We start from the raw sequence: 17,720 nt of genomic DNA, 5'->3' as shown, positions 1-17,720 counted from the left end.
GCGCGGCGCCGGGCGGGGGCCGCGGCCGGGGGCGGCGGACCGAGGGGGCGTCTGTGCTGCTGATTCCTGCATGGACGGAGCCTGTGGGCCCTTACTTGCTGCACAGCTGGCGGGCTGTGTGACTCTCCGTGGGCCCTGTCTTCTTCGATAAAGCGCTTTGGTTTCCCTCTCGTCTGTTTTCATAACTTGTCGCTTGCCCTCCTGCTCCGGTTCCTTACTCGTGCAGGGGGGACTGTTGCTGTTCATGCTCCATGGGGAAAAGATAATCCCCTGCCTGGGTTCTGAATGGCTTTCAAAATTCATAACGCCAAGTAAATAGTACTTACAAGACATTTTTTCTCAAATTTTCCCCGTAAAATGAGGTAACGAGTTATTCCCTTGGTAGCCATAAGTTATTTAAATATCATTCAAAAAACCCACAAAAACACACAAAATCCCACCTACCAACAATGAGTGTTTTTATGGCACGCTTGAAACTACTTTTTTGGGTGTAATTAGGTCATGTTTGCACATTTCTCTGCAGCCAGTACAGCCAGGCACAAACACTTTTGTGTCGATGATAGTTGAAATTCAATATGTTTTTTGCCTCTGGTAGGTGGAGGATAATAAAATAACTGTTACCTAACTCACAGTCAAATGTGGCAGGACCTATTTCAAAAAATTTAAGACAGATTTTGCGGAACTCATAGGAAGTTCTGGTAACTAACCAAGAACTCACAGTGCCCTATCCTTTGAGAAGAGAACTGGCAAATGGCACCCTGCAAACTACTTGCTATTACACAGAAATGCCATTTTAGATATTGACATGTAACAGCTGCCAAAATGAGTCTTACAAAATCTTTAACCTAAGATGTCCTTGAATAATGTTGAACACTTAGTCTGTGACTCAGTCTTAAATGTAACCTAAGGAAAGATACTGGCAAACCATTGGAATTGTGGATTGGAGCAAGATGAACAAGATTACAGTAATAACATCACAATCATCCTTTACTCATAGACTCTGTGTCCTCTTACAAATTAATATGAAACCTGTTCCAAGTACTGAAATTGTTGACTGGAGTGCAAAGAAGACACTGGTCCCTGAACTTTAATATGATGTTTGTCTGCCACTGAGTCACTCAACAGGACCAACCTGATCTGGGTGAGATGCGAGGCCACTATTACACTTGAACTAAATTAGGTCAAGACACAAAATGCAAAGTTGACAATGCCTTTTTGCTCTTACACTGCAGTTACACTAACTGTAAGAGAAGAGAGAGCTAATTAGCATAAAATTCACCAGTGTTCAGATAATTCTTCCATTTTGGGCTCTGTTTTAAACAAATTCAAACTGCGGTGTTAATTTGCATTGTATCATGGAAGCTTATAATTTTTGATCTGGCACCAGGAGTTTTAAAGCTGGATTAACTATATCAAAACATGGCTCAAGATACTTTTTTCTCTCAGAAGTAGTGCTGGGTTAAACAGTTCTTCCCTTTTGCCACCTTCTTCCCAGAACCTTCACCTACATCAATAGTATGACCCCATTCTCTGCATAGCCCCATAGAGAGTTTGTGCTGGGTGATGGATCAGCATGGACATAGGGCGTAAAACTGCCTCTTCTGGCAGTGGGGGTTGTTTATGCCAGTTTAGACTATTGATGCAACCAGAATTTGGTTTGGCATCACCACAGTTTCAGCATAACTAATCAAGATTGCACTTCAGTGCTACTGAAAGAAACGTTCTTGTGTTTTTCTGAAGATACTTGCTTCTCTACCTGTCTCGTGTTTGTGGCAGTTCATGTTTTGACCAGTTGTATCAGTGAGATGATCCACATGGTCACATAATCTACACATGATGATGATGGAAATGGTGAACTGTTGCTTCTGGTGTCTGTGATCACAGCCCATCGTAATTCTCCATTTTCCTAAAGTCCTGGAGAGACAAATTTCTTGCTACTGCTTTTCATCTTATTGTCATGTCCAATTCCTTTCCTTCTAATGTGTAGATTTGTGTGTTACTTGTGCTTGATGTTTCTGAGGTATTTGCTCTGTTCTTTCATCTCCGCTGAAACCACCCCTACTAAGATATCTAACTTTGGATGCCAGTTGCAACACTGCAATTTTGAATTATGCCTCTGTTTCAACTGCTGCTATGGGAACATACAAATCTTGCTCTCTGTTGATTTTTCTTCTTAGTTTTACTGCTTCTGCAGTGAATCTAATGCCACTGTTCCTCACCTGTTTTCAAAAAGTTTGAAGGCTTCAAGCAAAAGTCTCTTCTTGAAGGCTTATGCTTCTCCCCTCATCTTTCCTCTTTCATGCAAATTACTGCAGCTTCCATTCTGTGCCAAATATTTGAAAATTTATTTTCTTACGTTGACTCAGGAAAGCCCTTAATCCAAAACATATGTCCCACAGGAGTCCCTTAACAAATTTGATGTGTGGGTTTGGGGTTTTTTTGAACTGCAATATACCTTTGTCGAGTTTATTGGGTCACTACTTTTATTGTAGATGTACTGATCTAAGGATTTAAGAACAAAGCTACAGAGTAGGTCTGCTTCAAAAACCAGAAAGTCCTGTTGCTCCTACCTTCCCAAAGCCCCTTTACCTTAAGCTTATATGCCCTCACTCTTGCTCCACCTGCTGTAATTACCTGATTGTTCAATAAACCGATTCAACTCAACAACAAAGCTAACTTTTTTTTGTGTTTAGTTTTCTGCCAGGTTATTGAGTTGAGTCAATGCAGGAGAGGGTTAAAAGAATGTCAGAGCTAAAAAGAGGGGAGGGCACAAGGAAAGAGTGAAAATTCCCATCTGGGCAGCAAAGTAAGCCATCCTATGTAACTTCAAGAAAGACAAGGTTTGTAGGTGGAGGCAATGTCTTTTATTGTAATAGCTGATATAGATGCAAAGAAGGAAGCAAGTTGTTCCCAAAACCTACTGGCTATAGCTGGGGTACAGCTACTTTAAAATATCACTTCTTTCTGCAATTTTTGCTTGTTTTTCTGTACTGAAATATCTCCAGACTTTCTTTCCCTCAATCCCCTCATTCTCCACCAGTGTTGGTAATGCTGTTGGTGCTGGTGATGCTTTCTTTGCAGTGAACCACATAACTTGGAACTTTTTTGAATACTCTTTGCTTCCAGATTGCCAACAAGCTTATTTTGTCCTTTTCTGTGGTTTCCCTTCCCTTCGTAAAATTTGCCACTAGTACATTCACTTTAAATTACTTTTCAAAATTGAGTGTACTAATGGCAAATTTTATGAAGGGAAACCACAGAAATGGACAATTTTTCTTCCCTTCTTTCTAGTCTACTAATTACTAACTTTTTGTATCCAGTATATATAAGAAGAAGGATGTGGGAAAGAGGGGAAGGCAACTAAATTCTTACTGGTGTTTGTGTGTCAACAAAGGTAGCTTTGGCAGCATTTCAAGTTCTTCATTTGTCCTCAGGTCAGAGAGATAAATAGGAACTTTTACATTATGTCTGTCTTCCATTCTGCCTCTTCTCTTTGCTTACTCCTGTCCTTTTCTTTTATCATCCATCATTTTACATCCCTGCACATTTTCCTGGGCTATCATCACCTTCACTGAAATGGTGGTGTGAAGGAAATCCCCTAATTCTCCTCTCAAGGGACTCCCAGGCTACCTCTACCCCTCTTATGGGGTTTTTTTCTCACTGCCACAGAGTTTTTTTACCAACCACTTTTCATGAATTGGGACATCATCAGTTATGTTTTGTTTACTACAGCAATTGTCAAGAAGGAGGAAACATTTGGTTGCCCTCAGCTATGTCTGCAATACTGTGGTTATTTGATATTCCAAGTACAGGGAGGTGATGATAACTGCTGACACATGCTGGCTTGCTGTTGGTAAGCACTAAATCTAAGCAGGCACAGAGTCACCTTTGTACAACTACTTACACAGCTGCAGGGTGTAGTACTGCACCCCTGCCTCTGTCACTGAGTTACCCCAAGCTCTGCTGTGTGAAATACACAGGTATTCCCAGATGCTTGGCTAATGTTTTTCATGCTGGATATTCTCCATTTGTTCTCAGAGATATTCTCTGCAAGCCCCTCTCCCCAGTTTACTGCAGTCAAGGGTCAGAGACCTTCAGTTTTCGTAGTATAATGGGGAAAATGGAGCTTTTAGCCTCCATTGGGAGTCTTAGGAGAAACATTATTTCCCTTTACCTGGTTGCTCTTTAAGCAGACATATTTCAAGAATACTTTGGCAGAATACTAAACATTCATTGACTTAATTTGTATACTTCTTATGGAAAACTTTTTGGAAGTGCTTAAAAGGAGAAAGCTCTCCAAGCTGTTTATTTAGAGATCTCTGGGTTTGGTTATCAATAAATCCCAAATTAAGTGAGAATTAGACACTGAAATTTTGTGTATTAAAACTTGAAATACCACCAGATTCACTTCTGCAGAAAGGACAGTCAGTCCTTGAATATTTTCATGCTTGATTTTCATGTTCTTTGCCATGAGTGAAAGAAAATTCTGTGTGGATTCAGCACTCACACAGGGATCTCACTCCTCTTCTGCTGTTTTAGCCTATAATTGCAGATGGAGCACTGACTTCGAAATACAGTTCCATCACTAAATTTTAGAAAGCAATAGGAACGGCTTGAAAATAGGTAAAATATGTCGTACAATGTTTCTTTTTAACATATAAATTCCATCACCACTTTTTGCGTATTTAGCCTTCACATAATTGTTTCATATAATTTTGAAACATTTTGACTATGTATCTTACATGATTTCTCAAAAAAAATAAAGATAAAGCTATAAAAATATGTATTTGCATGGAAGAGGAAGAGATAAATACAGTTTTCATATAACCTAGCGTTAAAAATTTTCTAAAATGTGTAAATTCCACCCCCTTCTGAAAATATTTTCATCTGTTAGGCACATTACTCAGCTTTAATGCACTTACAGGCTTCCAAGCAATAATCGACTAACAAAAATGGAAATAAAATAGTTTTCATTCTACTCCTTGCCATACTTTGTAATATACTTCAATAAATGTTGTAATGTAAGTACTCAGAGTTGTGGGGAAAAATAGTATGGAAAACAAAACCTGTACTACTTCATTACTAACATAGCAGTGCTTATGGCTTAAAAGAAGGTGATGGTGTTCCAAGGTGTTGGTGGTTATGTCTAGGTAGATAGATGGGGATTTGCACTGTTGTGTAAACAATGCACATGAAAAAAAACAAGCTCTCTGATGCTTAAGCAATTAAAAAATTCAGAAATTAAACTTCCTTAAGGGGAATACTTTGAAGTATTTCTTTCATTCCCAAATCTTTTCATCTTAGATTTTACAGAACATTAATTCTAGAAAAGTCCCAAATTTATTGGCTGTATAATGTTGCCTGAAGCAAGAGATTCTCTTTTTCTTCCCTGAACGTTATCTCGAACTCAGGCAGAAAATTTAGGTGGAAAAACAGGAGGGAAAAGGCTAATGTGATAACAAAAATAAAAAAGAGTACACTGGCCAGAGGCAAGTGACAACTGAGTCCCACGCTGATAAAGGACTGTAGCTCAGACAACATCCTGGAGGACTGAGCCAGGCCTGGGCAATAGTCAGAAGAGCAGGAAGGGAGGATGATAACAAGCTCCCCTGGACTCATAGGTGTACCCACAGCGATGGAGCAGGAGTTGCTTTTGGCACATTGATGACAATAAGTAAGATGTTGCATTTGACACAGAGGTTGGGATCCTTGCTGTCGAATACCCGAGATGGACATACACTGTGTGTGGCACACAGACACATGGCACAGCCATACCATGCAGAGATGCAAAAAAAAGCAGTCAGTGGATGGGAGAAGCACCGTGCCTTACTGTGGCACTCCTTCGGAACTCAAACCGATACCTTTCAGCAGGTGGAGCCACAGCAGTAGGTTATAGTTGCCTGTCTGGTTGCAGAGCTGTATCATTAAAGAAGTGATCTCTGTGGCACCCTCAATTTCTAAATAAAACCACAGTCTAAACAATCTCCAATGAGACTTGTACTGATCTTTTCTCCCAGTACATTTTATCCATAGGATTACTTATAGTTCTGGTAAACAATCACAAGGCATAAAAAATGGAGCAATAGGAAGCATAATAATGAATAGCAGTTAATACATCATTAAAGGTTTTCTTCCCAAGACAGAAGGAAATGGGGGAAACAATGCATTTTGATGTCAACCTCAGCAAAATTTCTGGATCCTGCTCTTTGGGTACTTAATCATCCTGACATCTAGGCACTTCCATGGGAGTTTTGGCAGTGAAACTATCCAGGGAAAACTTTTTGTTCGAGTAGGCCCCTCAGACTGCTGCCCTTTTTTGTTGTTTTCAAAACAGTGCAATTTTATCGTGATAATACAGTATAATAAACATATTTCAAATTGTCTTTTGTACTTCCCAGGCAATTGAGATTCAAGTATTTAATTTAGACTTCATTAAGCAATTATTATATATCATACAAATAGCAGCTACATACTAAAACATATTTGCAGAGTATTATGGCGATGCAATAGGAACATATCAATTTCACTGTTATGAATCTATTACATAACTTTTAATCCTTGGTGAGCATTTAATAATCAGTATGCACATAACGTACACTAACTGTCCTATTAAATCTAAATTAATTGTGGCTCAGGGAACATTAATTTAAAAGGTTGCCTATTTTCCCAGCAGATCTGATCTTTGTTTCATATTTTTCCATTAAAATTAGTGTTAAAGACTGAGTGGATTTGTTTCATTTAGAATCTAGTTACTAGGTGCTCTGAATACCCGTGAGTCACATTCTGCCAAGCTTCTCTGGTAACAGCAATATTAAAGATCCTCTCCCATTTTCTTCCAGTGTAATTAGCATTATCTGGAGATAATAAAGATAATAAAATATCACATATTTGTGTAGGAAAAGCAATCCCTATTGGCTGAAGGAACTGACATTCAGCAGTTCATTAAAACCAGTGAGTCAAAATTTGTCTGTGGGATTTGCATATTTCTAGTTTGCAAAATAACCATCTTTCAGGAACGGATGCCACGTTGAAAATTTTTGAAACTTTTCTTGTTTAAATTAATCATGATCCCCACAGTGATGATCTAAAAGTGACTCTGTCCCTTGTCCTCTGCAACAAATGTGAGAAGTTGCAGTAACACTGCATGTACCTTGATGAAGACTGCATAGCTATGAGTAATAATTGGCATCAGAGTGTTTTGATAAGAGAACTGAGATATTTCATTGGAGAAAGGGTCAAGAATCCTTGAAATTAATGTCAGAAGAAACTGTTGAATCATATAGTCTAACATATAAGAAGCCATCACAAGTCCATATTGGACTTAGTAGATTGTAACTGATTCATGCTCCCTAGAAAGATATTTCTGAGAACATCCAGAGCTAGAGAATTCATTGCTTCTTTTAGTAATCTATTTCCAGTGACTGTTCACCTTTAGCTTGAAAAATCAGTTATGCTATTTTTAAAAACTGGTATAAAGGCACTATTCAGCACTCTGTATCTAATGCACAGGAATTGTATCAATACACGGAAATCATATAGCTTCTCAGTCTTTTTAAATCCAAACCATCTCTGTCATACAAAGGTCTTCCCTTCTGTGGATCTCTTCCTTACTCCCTCCAGTTCCTCAACACCCCTAAAAAACAAAACTGTATACAGTATTCCAATACTAGCCTCATCAATGCCATATAACTTCTTTGTTCCTATTTACCATTATTTCCAATTACTGTGGGGTTATTTTCTGCTACTGCACACTGAAAATCAGGAGCCCACTGAAGTGTCTGTTAGTTTATAGATCTACCTTCAGTTCTTTGTCCTATCTAGATACCATGCTCAGATATACCTGTATTGAAAACACAGGAATATTTTAACAATTGCTGAGCTATCCTTACACAGCATCAAGGCCTTTTCTTCTCACTCCACCCCATCAGTGAGGAGGCTGGGGGTGCACAAGGAATCAGGACAGGACACGGCCAGGACAGCTGACCCCAGCTGACCCAAGGGATATTCCATACCCTGTGGCATCATGCTCAGCATATACAGGTGGGGAAAGAAGGAGGAAGAGGCATACATTTGGAGTGATAGCCAGTGTTTGATGGAGCCCTGCTCTCCTGGAGGTGTCTAAACACCTGACTGCCCATGGGGAGTGGTGAATTAATTCCTTGCCTTTTTTAGGTAGGCAGCTTCTCCATTAAACTGTCTTTATCACAACCCCTGAGTTTTCTCTTTTACCCTTCCCGTTTTCTCCCCCATCTTCCACGAGGGCAGTGAGCAAGCAGCTGTGTGGGCCTAATGTGGTGAGCAGGGTTAAACCATGATACATAAAGTCAGAGATTATGTAACTCTTGCCATTTTATTTCTTGCTATACAGCCTTAGCACTCATGTTGTAGTCCCAGCTCTAGTTTCACTGAAACAGTGAACTTCAATCTCAGATGATATATCTGAAAATACTCAACAAACAACTGACAACATTTTACTTCACTGTCTCTCACACCCTGAAAAAATACACACTCACAGAAAACAAGAAGTACAGGAATTAAGAAGGATATGGTCTTGTGAGCCAAGGGTCAAGGCAGCTTGGTAGTCCTGTTTAAGCAGAACTTTCTCCTTTGCCCATAAAGTCATTGGTTAATCAAACTGGATTTTATTAGTCATGCTATTGTATACTGCTCAGTTTAATATCCATCTATGTTTCTTTGCCTCTAGAAACCAGGAGGAGGCTAAAATTATAATTCAATTTAAAAAAAGAGAATAAGTGAGGGTTGAGGAAAAATGCAGAAGAATTATAGGCCACTAAATTTAACTTCAATATCTGAAAAATAACTAGAACAATTAGTAAAGCAAGAGCAATCAGTATGTAAACAGGCTGAAGAAAATGCAGTGATAAATCGGTAACACATTTGTAAAAAGCATAAATCAAGTGAAACCAAACTAATTGGTTTCTTCAATGAAATAATGAATGCACAAAGCAAAAGCGGTAGACAGAATTCCTTAATATTAGTAAAACACTGATCCTGGTTGCACATGGCATACTCAGAAAGAAGTTAAGTTGGATTAAATAGAACCAGCACAAAATGAACACACAGGTAAATAAATCAAACACTGAAAAACTTTTCCAGTTGAGCTGATAGCTGGGAGTAGATCAAAAACACTTTGCACAATCAAACATCTTACACAGCTCAATTTAGACATGACAGGATTTTTTTTTTCAGTGAAAAACCCCCCCATAAAACAGCATCTCATGTAAGAAACACCTAAATAAAGAAACTGAGCAGACCAGCAAAAATGACAGCCATTTTGGTTCTATGCCAGCACCAGAATAGCTTACATCAGCATCGGTTTTCTGCTACACAGCTGAGTTGCTTTATTTAGATGTATTAAATATTCCAAAGCGTATCTAAATAGAGCTTTGGTTGCTGCAGGATTATCTCAACTTTATTTATTGATGTTGCTTCTGTTGACTGGTATTTCTGTCCATTCATCTAAAATCACAGGATTCGTTAAATGTTTATGCCTTTTTGTTTTGACTGAGTGAAAAAAGATGTCTACTGTCACTACACGTCTCTGGGATCTTCTGCTCTCTTTTCTTTATAAAAGCTAATAAAGATTCTTATAATTATTTGTTTTTACCACAGCAAATAGTCATGCTGTTGGCAGGTATGGCCACCTATGTTTTTTGACAACTAAGAGAATGTTTTGGCTTTTAAGAATACAGAAACTTGTTCTTGTCCCAGAAGCTGATGTGCTAATAGGCAATAGGTGATAGAGGTATGGGATCCCAAGATATCAATGAGGCTCTTTGTCAGACTTACAGACAGTAATTGTAGCAGGAACATCAGCTGCTTCATCATTGTCAAGACTTTTCATTGCAATTAGAGGAAAGGAACATTTTTAGAAGTTTTAAAGGATGACTATCAAGTTAGTTTTGCAGATTTTTATGAGACAATCTTTCCAAGTTAAGAAGAGTAGCACACACCTGAACAGCAGGTGAGCTAATCAAATCTGACAATAAAACACAACAAATGTATTTTAGTGTTAGAATAAAATTATAATGTTGAAAGGAGACATTAGTTTAAAAAAAAACATACTGAAATTCAGAACACAGAGAATAGGCAGATGCAATGAACAGTTTTTTATACAAGAAAAAGCAAATACTATTAATTGTTAAAGAGTTGATTTTGTCTGAACATAGACTACAGTAGTGTTTATTTTAAAGCATAATGAATATATATGCCATAAATAAAACCCTCATCAGTAAAACTTTTGCTACAGTCATTTCTACACCCTTATATAATCCAGATTGCATTAAAGTTGAAATAAATGCAAAATTGCTTCTGACTTCCCCAGCATGGATTTGCACTTATAAGCAGTGACCCTTCTCATTTCAGTCAAGTACCACACGACTTGAATAGTTAATTTTAAAAAGGACAAGGATAAAATATCACTAGATAGATTGGGGTTAAAAAGTTATGAGCTTATATTTTAAATAGTAGAAAATTACTTCATTGGGTTTTTTTTCAGGGAAAGTATCACATCTAAAGATGCAAAGATGAAGGTAACTTTGTTCTCCTACATAATGAATGCTACCTCAAATGTGGGTACTAGTACAATCATAACATTGCCTTAGGATAAACTTAAGAGTTTAAAACACGTAATAAAAATGGATGGATTTAGGGTTTTTTTCCCCCTTATAACTCAATTTCTGCATAGACATGTTCAGTTCATAGAAAAGAATGACAGCAACCTTTAACAGCATACAAATACACATTAGATTGCAAGTACTGCTTGCTGAGAACAAAATAAAGGGTCCATGCAATAGACAGGGGAAATTTTGCTTATGATGGGTGGAATAGACAGTAAACAAGAGTAACTGTGGAGTTGCTGCTATTGGAGGCCCACATGGCTGCAATGGATGCAGTGTGAAAACAGAAGACATGAGATCTTTTAAGTTACTCTCAGCAGGCAGTAAGGGCATTTTAAGAAGCCCACACACCACTACCTCTTCTTTAGAGGAAGCAATGTGCCAGGCATGTTTTCAAATTACATTCCAGGTAACTGCCAGCCTTTCTTTAGACATTGGTATTTTGAAGCAGCACAATGAAGAGTACAGAGATTTACATAGCCTCGAAAGTTTACAATTCTTTGTTGTGAGTTATAATGGATATAGATGCTTAACTTCTACTGTAAAACTAAAACCTTTTGCTATAGAATACCTAAATAAATTTATTCATAAGTAACAATACTTACACTTAAACCTAACAGGCTCTGATATAGGGAGGTCTGATCAGAGCATATACCTCGAAATACATTTTTAGGAATGTTTCCTAGAACATATAGAAGGGTAATTTTTTCCTTTTTAAATTGAGAAGCTGTAATATAAACATCTATGTAGAAAGACATACACATAAGTAGGTCTCAAAGTTTTAAGGTGTGTTTCACACCTACCCCACAGAAATGCATTTGGTCTCATGAATGTAAGTAAGAATGCGAAACAAGATAACAAATGTTAAGATAATTATACATGTGCCCTTTCTGAATGCCTTCAGAAAACAAAAAAAGCACCACAACTGTATGAGGTAACAGGGGCTGTGTGATTCTCTGAAGGTGAAAAAATTTGAATTACAGCTGTATAGGAAATTTCAGGCTCAGATCCTTATTGCTCATAGTTACTGTTCTCCAAGTGCTAGTCTACAATGAAAACCAGCAAAGTTAAAACTTTGAAGATTGTTAACCGAACTATTAGCATAATTCATTTTCAAAGACATATCTCCTACAAATCCCTACCAACAATTTTTTTCCATTCAAAAAGCTACAGCTTCTTCTGAGATGTAGCAAAGAGTACCATGCAGTGGTCTACCAAACAATTATCTAAACCAAGAATCAAAGACAATATCTGCATAAGACTAGACGGCAGGAGCAGGAAGATCTTAAAAAAGGCAGAATTGTATAACTGGATGACATTTAACCAAGGGAAAGAGTACAGTATGAATTATCTCAGTTTCATTGAGTCTAGTCAATCTAACTGCCATTTGAATCTGGAAGACAGCATTTCTAACATGGGCACAGGGGGACAGATGGCTTCTTGTGGGACATATATCCAAGACCTGCACTGAAAAAAACACTGTGACTCTAGCCCTTGCAGATACTGCCTGTAGGAGAGGGAATCTATAACACAGCTCTGTATAGCGATGTGGCCATGGCAGCACCAAGACCAGCACAAGCTCGCTACCCAAATATTTATGTGACTCTTTAGTCAATTGCACAATTGCTATCACAATAACAGTGCTAACAGCACATCAACTAGTTAGCTGAAACTCTGCCTCTGTAAGTGCATAGAGCTAATCACAACCTTCATTACAGAATAAATTTTCTACTGGAAGGAAAAGCATCACTCCTGACAGGTTGAGATTCTGTGTTTCCCCAAAGTGCCTTTTGTTCAGTTACTCACTCTGCCTAATTTTAGATAGAGTGAACTGGCTTAATTATATGCAATTTTCAGCTTTGGTACACAGTGCCTAAGCCTTCTCCAGCCCTTAGCATAGGGTGACAGAAAGTTCATTTGCTCACTGGAAGTTCATGTGCTTTTTTCTGAAAATGCTGATCATTGCCACACACAGAATACCCACATCGTTGAATGCACTGAATCTAATCCAGTATGTCATGCCTTATGATCCTAGCTGATAAACAGGTTGCACTGAAAAAGTGCTATGAAAATCCTAAGAGAAGGGGGAAGGTGGGATGGCCTTCTCAGGCCATGACAGCAGGTATAGGGAAGCAAAGCTGCATGAATTTCAATTAATAAATTAATTCATGACATAGGGAAAAAAGTAGTATTGAAAGTACCTAAAGAGACTTCAATTTACAGTAAATTAAATTATTCTATACTAGTATGCTAGGATCTTGCCATATGTTTTAACATAACATTACCTTCTTTGTGTGAATAATTGCAGTGTGCTAACACAGGTACACTTATCCAAATTTCACATAATTGTAAATCAATAGTATAATTTTATTAGGTTTACCCACTTTTTCCACTAGATAAACCCCTTCATCATCCACTGTGGAATTATGACCATGGCTCTTCATTTTTGTAATATAAAGGGTAGCTCTTCCCACAAGATTTTGACAACCTTGTGAAGTTGAGTTCACCAAATGCCCAGCTCTTGCTTTCTCAACACCTTACCCTACCAGTTTAAGATGCAGTCAGATTTTATCTGACTCTCACAGGACAGAAAGCATAGAGTATTCATATAGTTTGGTTTAAGCTAAGAACACAACCACATTTAATCCACTTCACGTTGAATGATATAATCCTTTGTGATTTTGGAGCAGGTAAAAGTGCTGTAGGTAGTAGCAATTTTATATTTCTGGTTTAAAATGCCTAGGGTACGTGAGCTAACAGTGTGCAGATGCACAGATGCCTTGCTTAGGTTGCATTTGTCAATGAAAGACCCTCATTATCAGCATTTTTGCCCCAGATAGTTTGGCAAGTCATTGCATTCATGTCTTCAGAGTATGCTCCAGTTTTCCTAGGCTCTTTTTTGGATAGAGTATGTACTATCAGGAGAACAATTATTTCTTCATAAACAATGCCCATGTTGATGACTGTATTGTTTATAAAATTCACCTGTTTTATAGTCAAGCAGTATATTCTATAAATGTGAAAATAAAAGGCTTATTTTAGGGTCTTAAAGAGGCACAGCTGAAGATCTTCTTCCTCTCCTAAATGCAAATGCTATTAAAATCACTTTTTCAGCAATTAAAGAGCATTAGGTAGACTTTCAGTTAAGATAAATTTACCTCAAAAATGTATTCATCACTCTCTTCAAAAGTAAAGCCCCAAAGCAAAATACACATAGTTGCCAGCAGCTTTAGTCAAAGCTAAAATTAGCCATGCTGATTAAGTGGATTTTGCATAACCTTAACTATTAATCCCTCATATTGGTCTTCTTTTCTTTGAAAAAACTTTAAGTACCAATAACCTAAAGGTTTATAGAGTCACTTTTTAATACTACTTAGTTAAGATTTAATCCTTTGAATAATAGTTAACATTGGCACCATCTTTTAATAGCCCAAGATTTCTAACATGCACTTGCTGAACAAAACAGACATTTTCAATTCCAGGGAAATAATGGCAATACACATAGAGCAGAAGAACTTTGATTTAAAGAATTAAAAAATGTACTTACAAGAGATAAAATGGAACTAACAGTAAATTAATCTCTCAGTTTTCACCCTTTCCTTAAATAGTATTCTTTTCATGGTTAATTCTTTCCCCTTCCATTTTCTTTAACTCAGCTCCTTATTTTCTAACAGCTAGATTGCCTTCCATCTTACCTGGCTAAGCAAGACATAGATTACATTTTCCAGGAGACTAATAATGAATTCAACTCCAAGTCTCTTTTTGAAAGCAACCCCTGTTTTATAGACACTTCTTCTGAAAAGGCAAGATAGTACTGAGTCCTGGATCATTCTGTTGCTGTCAGAGGGAAATTAAATTACCGCCTTTAAAAGTTGATATTGTTCCTATTTTCAGAGTAGGTCAAGGAGGAGTGAAGTAAGTTGTTCTTCATAAAGTGGCGTGCCTTTGCAAACTTTGACTCTTGTTTAGGGCTGGTCCTGCTAGCAGAGGGTGCTTTCTCTGAAGATTTATCTAACACCTTCTGCTTCAGATTTGCTCCAGGCTAAGAATGCAAATATTACTAGCTACCCAAGCTGAGCCGACACCTGGAAGCTCATCAGTTTACCATAACTCCTTTGTGTGCCCCAGCCCCGCCTCAGCATTTCATAGCATTTGCTCATCTGCCTGATTTTTTACAAAAAGTAATCAACCTTCACATTTTGTGGTAATTTGCATTTTCTGATATTTATTTTTTTAGCACCAATAATTTGAAAAGAGTTTGGCAGCGCCAGTGATCCTGCTTCCTTCACTTTAGCAATAATTAACAGAAATCCAAAAAGAAAAAAGAGCTAATCTACGTAGCTGGTAATTATAGCTCACACTTCTGTTTTGCCAGTCAAACAATTTAAAAAATCAATTATAAGGCAAATTATTAATTAATTGAGTAGTAAACATTTTTGCTCTTTTATATAAACTACAATTTTTTTCATCTGTGTTTGAGCATTAATTCATTAATTATTTTAAACATCACTTCATCAGCAGTAAAGTCAAAGCAGCTGACAGTTGTGTTTTGTTTATATATTTGATCAATAAAAGCAGCTGAAAACTTTCAGATCATTGATCATGTCATGTTCTGCTGAGTAATTGGCCAGTAAAACTGGATGTTTGGAAACTGATGACTTAGTGGTTCAAGGGTCAGTCCAGCAAGAAACTGAAGCTGGCTAAAACAGACTTTCTTTTCTTCTTTGTCTTCCTCTTCAGCAGGTGGTCTTCTGGATGATCCATGAGCTCATCTCCGATCTTCATGATATTTTTCCTCTTTTTTATGACAGATTTTTAAGACAGATCATTGTTCCATTGATTACCTTAGTCTGCTGCCTGTTCTGCATTGTAAAAGTACTAGCAATGGTATTCCAGATGGAGAGAATAGTGACATTTATAGTTTTTTTTAATGTTTCCTTTCTGTCCTTTTCAGCTATTTATGACTTTGCCAAACTTTCACCTTCACAGCTGAAATTTCTCAGATATGATCATTGACCAAATGTCAATTTTATCCTAGTTCACTTATTAAGTTTGAGAAAAAAAAAATCATCCAGTTTTGTGATCTTAAGTCGTGTAACAGTTTGCTTTTCCTTACATGAAGAGTTGTGGGGTTTTACTTACGGAGCTTTAAGCGAGACTCATATCTGGAGACCTTGAAATTTATCTCAGAGAACACTTAGTATAGAAATTTTATTTTCAGTGCTTTTTTACCCGTCTGTTCCTATTTGGTAGACCTATACAGATTATACAAGCTGTCTTTCTTTTTAAATGGTATGCACCTTGTGTGGAAAGAAGCAGAGCTTTAAGAAACAAATGAAATTATGAAATTGCCAATATTTGGAAACTTGAATTATTTCCTCCCCTCTCCATGAGGTTCCTGTCTCAGAATAAGTGCAGACAAGCATTTGTCTCACTAAATGATGCAGTGACATCGCATGGGAGACAAGCATCCAGCCATGGGAGAGATTGCACAATGGTCAAGGAATCATAAAGAGACACAGTGCCTTCAGAAGTGAGCAGAGTAAGTGAGCTCATGGGAGGTTACAAGTATCAAATGCTGTCAGTGGGATAATGGCATTACTCCATAGAATTCTGTGAATTATGGTCAAATAACCAAAAAATTTTTTGTTTTTTCCAGCCTTAAACAAAAGTTTCCTTCATTTGTCTTAGTGATGAATAACTATGCAAACATATTATTCAAGCTTTAATGATTGTTAAGAGGATAAATTTTAAAGTGCTATAGATGGGCAGTGACAGAGATAAACCACAATGGAAAGGCATAGCAGTCTTTTGATTCTGTCCAATGGAAAAGCTATTATTTTCAGATAGGTTTGTCACTTCTGTTAAAATTCTAGTCCCACAGCCAAATACTTATCCATCCTTTTAGCAGATTGTGATGACAACTCGCTTCAAAAGCAGCTATAATTATGTCTTTTTTACAATCACCTCTTTCCCTTACAGATTCATAGGAAAAATTTGAATGATAAAAAGGTAATCTCTAATGTCATTACAGTGTTCGTATTTGAGTTGGTTGTGTACTGAACACATGACTTTAATATTTCTTTCTCCATAGAAGCTGAGATTCTGTAGTATTGACTTTAATAGGCAATCATTCAACTTTTAAACTTTTAAGATACAAAGTAAATTTAGTACAGGAAACTTGCCATTGCAAAGTTATGGATGAAAAGATATATTTCAGCATCCACTCAGCAGTACATGCAGGTTACTGCAGAGAAGGGCAGAGCTGAGATATGTGATTTTGGTTTTCGAGTCTTCTTTCTGACATTTTAGCATTTCAGTTACAAAGCTCTGTTAATGTCAGTTTTTGAAGGAATATACAAAGTTTCAAATTCTGTTGAGCATTTCAACAGACATGCTTGCCAGAACAAAGCAGAATTGTGTATTCGCTTTCAGTGCATACCTCAATATTAAAGACAATTATAGCTAACAAAAAACTTCTAGCTTTCCATTTTTATAGTTATATATTGTAAAGTAAACATCCATCTGCATGTTTCCTTAGCTTTTCAGAAATTACCTGCTCAGCACCAGGTAATTCTGCAGTAGATATGAGAAGATATAGATAGGTATTGTCCTCTGAAAAATACATATGCCTGATGAAAGATCTAAATGTTTTCCTAATCCTGATACTGATCTTTTGTGTAGCTTTTGAGAAATCATTTCCCTTTTCATTAGGGGCTCTTTTCTCCTGTGTAGTGTGTTTCCAGGGACAGAGAAAGATCTGTGCATAACAGCACTGTAATCTTTTTGCACTGAATGCTTCCAGCATTGTGGCAGGAAACAATTGGTATCAGTATACATATTTTTTTTATGGATCCTTTGTCTTTTGGCAGTGTTATTCCCTACATATTGTGCTCTTTTTCCATTGTTTCATCTGTGAACACCTCTCTCATTTGAAAATTCAGCACATTCAAGGGAAGAAAACTGAAAAGTTTCAAATTAGTATCACCTTATTTTTAAATAGACAACAAACCAGTGCCTAGAGAACTTAATGGCTATAAAGTATTCCATGGAAATAAACAGGTATAGTGACAAACAGAA

The sequence above is a fragment of the Corvus kubaryi genome, unplaced genomic scaffold (genome assembly GCF_017639235.1).
Source record: "Corvus kubaryi isolate FWS band 111438036 unplaced genomic scaffold, C.kubaryi_AGA036_p1.0 split1-131, whole genome shotgun sequence".
Lineage (NCBI taxonomy): Eukaryota > Metazoa > Chordata > Aves > Passeriformes > Corvidae > Corvus > Corvus kubaryi.
Note: the sequence above shows the minus strand (reverse complement) of the source record.